This window comes from Oncorhynchus mykiss, chromosome 2 (genome assembly GCF_057628025.1).
Source record: "Oncorhynchus mykiss isolate SJ-2025 chromosome 2, ASM5762802v1, whole genome shotgun sequence".
In the NCBI taxonomy this organism is placed as follows: domain Eukaryota; kingdom Metazoa; phylum Chordata; class Actinopteri; order Salmoniformes; family Salmonidae; genus Oncorhynchus; species Oncorhynchus mykiss.
Window position 1 is genome coordinate 40,090,019 of NC_143023.1, and position 5,224 is coordinate 40,095,242.

General features: G+C 39.6%; 1 long non-coding RNA gene across 1 annotated transcript; it reads right to left on the minus strand.

The window, feature by feature from the left end:
* Window positions 1-3,314: 3,314 nt before the first annotated feature.
* Window positions 3,315-4,477, minus strand: LOC149985101 (uncharacterized). Its single transcript, XR_016490382.1, has 2 exons — window positions 4,241-4,477; window positions 3,315-4,139 (listed from the first exon to the last, which is right to left on the minus strand). It is a non-coding gene; the product is annotated as an uncharacterized LOC149985101 (long non-coding RNA).
* Between the last annotated feature and the right edge of the window lie 747 nt (window positions 4,478-5,224).

Genomic DNA, 5,224 nt, shown 5'->3' on the forward strand with positions numbered 1-5,224 from the left:
GCACAAATTAGTTCGGGTAGGCACGATAGTGTGACAAGCTCTTAGAGGCTTAACAAGAATATGACTTACTACTACAAAACCAGCCATGGCAAGGGTATTTTTACTATTTCTACTGCAAGTCACAAGAGACAGCAAAGGACAGGTCATGGAATCACAGTCACATGTGCACACATTGGTCCAAGTCTCCTTGTAAACAAAGTCCAACACACACAACAGAAATAGCTCAGTGTACACCATATTCTGGTTCATAGTCGTTGTTCTGTACTCCAAACTATGTGTGAAATTCAGATTCGGAAACATATCGCTCCATCTAATCTAACTACATAGTTGAAGTGAAGTTCCCTGTACAATAGAGAGCAGGATAAGGTCCTGTTTAGGCTTGTCTCTGTACAAGTGCCCTACTCTGCCTGAGCAGGATGGTACTCACTACTCATTCATTCAACAAGGGAAGCAGAGATGAAAACATAAACATAACATACCGTGTAGAGCATGAGTTTATGACCTGAACGGACCATAACGTATTCAGACAGTCATATATTTTGGAAGTGGAGGCAAATGCAACAAACTCAGCAGAGGGTGTCCTATATTTTGACCAGCAAGAACAACCTACAGAGAAAAAATACAATATATCAAGTGGAAAAAAAGAAGAAGGACGGAAAGCGCCAGAAGGATACAGTAGTAGATCATCAACAATCTAATTGAAGGTGCTCTTTGTGGGGTTATTGGTCACCCGAAAAACAAAAGTGTACCAAGGCGCTCTTCATGACGTTGCCTTCATCGCAGTGGTATGTTCAACAAAACAAAATCTGGAACAATAGAAAAAGAGAGCTATGCAATGTCTCTGTGTTCAGCATTGAGCCAGAACTGCTCGATCATTCTGACAATGCTGTGATGTAGGCTACATACAGTGCAGTGTTTTTCACATCTACTCACCTGTTGTACACTTAATGGAAACGATGGTTCGAAAATAGCCATGAAAACCTGGCTGTATGTGACAACTAGTCAACCCCAATGTCAAAGGAGAGAGTGCAGCTTGATTCAATGAGTGACCTACACGCGCCGCTTCAGGATTCGGAGATTGAACCTGAATTTGTGAGTGACCCTTTACATCGGCATAGCCAGGGCTCTCACTGCACTAGACTCTATAAAGGCATTTAAATGCACTTCAGAAAGCCTGGAGAACCCCGTCATAAAAATGGCCTTGGCATATGTCCCTGGGTTTAAATCATCGTAATAGAGCCTGATGTGACAGTCATAGCCCAAGGAAAATGAAACCATCCACGCTCATAATCCCATATCATTACTGGATTTGCAACAAAACTAAACTAATACACATTTTTTGAGGGAAAACGTGTATTTATATAATATCATCTTGTCTGAAACTGACATTATGGTCTTTCTCGTCCGGCTCGCCAAATGATTCTCCATGTTAAATCTCCTGTTGGAAAATTGGGTCTATATGACTTGACATAGCATGTTATTGGCTACAGGTTTGGATAAAACACACATGCATACATGTTGCTTTGGTTATCCACAGTATATTTTACAACACAACAGACTGTCCCAGTCACGAAAGATCAAGATGGTACAATACAACAGAATCTAACTTACTTCACATCTGGTGATACAGACGTGTTACAGACTAAAGTTAAAAAATACAGTGGGGCAAAAAAGTATTTAGTCAGCCACCAATTGTGCAAGTTCTCCCACTTAAAAAGATGAGAGAGGCCTGTAATTTTTTATCTAGCTAACAATAATCTAATTGCAGCATTAACCATAAATACCTTCAACAAAATACAGTTTGTATAAGGACTGATCTTTTAAATAGGATTTGAGAATAGTATGCAAATTCTTGTGAATCAAGTCGTTCCATCGCCTTGCCAACACACCAGCACAGTAACCTGGTCCTATTTCTGACAGGTCTATAGATTAAATTTTAGTCAATGGCTGTGTAACAATGACCATCCTGTTCTCTGAGTGTACAAACCAGACAAACACAGCACTTCACTTCATACCCAAATGAGGAATCTTAAAAAAAGGGGGAAAAAGTCTGTTGCTAAACATACTGTGATGTCCAGACATGCCTAAGATAGCTTACAGCAGTTCTTCATTGTGAGCTGTAAGACAGTGAATTTTGCAGCTCCATAAATAGTAACAGAGGAAAAAGAGTGTGAGGTTTGTAGCTACAGGCCCTGGGTTGTCAATGAGTAGGCGCTGCAGGCACCATTAACAGCGACAGAACAAACCACAATCATTCACACCTTGTTGTCTGTATCAACAACAGAATTATACTGTCTTCCGAGCCACTCTGCTAGATACCCTCGGAGAGGACATAAGGAAGTGAGACAAAAAGGGGTCTTCCCGTTGTTACAACGGTAGCCTAAATAACAAGTGTCACAAGACAGAACCATGTGATGCTTGTGGAATTGATCATCCTGTCCTTTCCACAAACTATCAGCAATGCACATTTTTGCAAAATAGGTCTACACACTACTCAAATATATATTGACATGTACAGCTACTGTAGAATAAGTTTATTGATGTTACGGACTGAAATAAGTCTTTGCTTATTTGAGGTGATAAAATGTATGTAGAGTTATGTTGAGTTCCTACAACTGCCATGTACAGTGCCTTCATATTCATACCACTTGACTTATTCCACATTTTGTTGTGTTAAAACCTTAATTAAAAATTGTTTAAATATATATTTTTCACTCATCTACACACAATACCCAATAATGACAAAGTGAAAACATTTTATCTAATGTTTTTTATGTATTGAAAATGAAATACAGAAATATCTCATTTATATAAGTATTCACACCCCTAGTCAATACATGTTAGAATCACTGTTGGCAGTGATTACAGCTGTGAGTTTTTCTGGTTAAGTGTCTAAGAGCTTTGCACACCTGGATTGTACAATATTTGCACATTATTATAAAAAAAAATATTCTAGCTCTATTACAGTTTTTTTCGATGGCTAAACGACAGTGGGCACAACTGGAGTCACATGTGCAAAACTCTAACTACAGTCTGCACTACCAACAGTCACCTGAGCTAAACAGTTCACATCACCTGCAAAACTCATTCCAAGCAACACAACTCTTAACACATGGCTCAAAACACGCTCAGTGCAGCCAAACACTATGCACAACCCTCACTGAGATAACACACACTGCCACTCAGAACACACTGAGAGTAAAAACACTAGCATCAAACACCAATACAGAAAATACAAACTATTCATCATTACAGTTTGAACAATTTCAGTGACTTCATACAAAGTAATATTTTCTTCAAAGAAAAGAGTGACATTATTTCACATGATTTATTAAAATTTTTAGAACATAACAATTCTTTAAGGTAAATGAAAATTAGCAGTTTGCTTCAATAGTCTGTAGTAATTTACGGAATTACAGTAATGAGAAAAAAAAGGTAGAAACTAAAAGTACATACTGTAATTCGAACAAATAATTGAGGGGCTAATCCTGCCTCTCTCTAGCATCAGGCCACAGGTTTTCTTCAACATCACATCTAATGTTTTCTCTTGCCATGCACCTGGGGAAGAACCTTCTGGAGTGCCTTATCCATCCCTGGCAGTCCTCTGGACTCGTGTCCTCACATCCGGCACGCATGGCTTCCAAAAGAGACATTTGGTCATGTGGGTGGTGACCAAACACTTTCCACCTCCAGGCAGAGAAAAACTCCTCTATTGGATTGAGGAAGGGTGAATATGCAGGCAGGTACAAAACCATAAATCTGTGATGTGCTGCAAACCAATCTGTGACAGCTGCAGAGTGGTGAAAAGCAACGTTATCGCAAACTATGACAAAAACTTGGGGGTTTCTTACTGGCTCCCCCTGTTCTGCTGGCACTAGCTGAGCATAGAGCTGTTCTAGGAAAGCTATAAGCCTTTCTGTGTTGTATGGGCCAATGAGTGGTGTGTTGAGAAGCAAACCATCATTGGCAATTGCAGCACACATGGTGATATTTCCCCCCATTTGGCCTGGAACCTCCACAGTGGCCCTTTGACCTATAACATTCCTTCCTCTGTGCCGTGTTTTGGCAAGGTTAAATCCAGCTTCATCGATAAATACAAATGAATGTGGTCTTTCCAGTGCTTCCACATCCATTACTCTCTGAAAAACAGTAAGTGCACAGTTTTACTGTAGAAATGCTAGTGTTTTTTTTTTACTGTAAATATTTTGTATAGCTGTGTACGTAACCTCAGACGTCTTACCTGGACATATTGGTATCTTTGCTCTTTTACCCGTTCACTGTTTCTCTCGACCGGTACAGTGTATAACTGTTTCATTGTAACTTGGTGTTTCTTTAGGACTCGAGCAATAGTTGTTGTGCTGACAGAATTAACATTTTCAAATATATCATTATCAGCCAGCACTCTATCTTGAATCTCCCGCAGTTTTATTGCATTGTTGACAACAACCATGTCAACAATAGCATTTTCCTGCGGATCTGAAAATATTTTTCCTCTTCCCCCTGTTGGGGGCAGCCTTTGGGTCCTGTTGTAAAAATATATTTTACAGTCAAACTTACTGTAATATATATCTGTGTAAATATTCTATAATTGCAATACAAAATAGTTTCCTGTAATGTTTTCATTTACTGTAAGGATGTAACTCTCACCTGTTTGCATGATGGAAAATTCGCATTACAGATGCCACTGTGGATCTTTGCAGATTGGGTTGCACCCTCAACCCTGCCTCTCTCAATGAGAGACCATGGTTCACGACATGGTCTATAAGTGTAGCCCTTATTTCATCTGAAATAACAGCTCTTTGTCTTCTTTGTCTTCCTCCACGCATCCACCCTCTCCCTGCCACCCTTCTCCCTCCACGAACCCATCTTCCTTGTTTCATTTCCAAAATTAGTCTTTCTGAGCTCTACCTATATATACTGTAATATGTGTGTGTGTTCACTAACAAGTCTAAAACAAGACACCTGCTTAGCCTTTCAGCTGAAATTGCAATCAGCAGTGTTTGAAAGGCACAAGGCTGAAATCTATTCCGTTTTGAATGTGTGGTTCACAGTTTTGACAGCAGTGTGTTAGCATTTGAACAAAGTGCTGGAAATCCACAGTGTTGTGCAGGTTGTGGTTAAAGTCATGGGATAAGTGTGTAGAGTTTTGAAAACTGTGTTCAAGCAATGAAAAACGAACTAGAGTTTGGTCCACATGAACTGCTGCTGTGCAGACTGTAGTTAG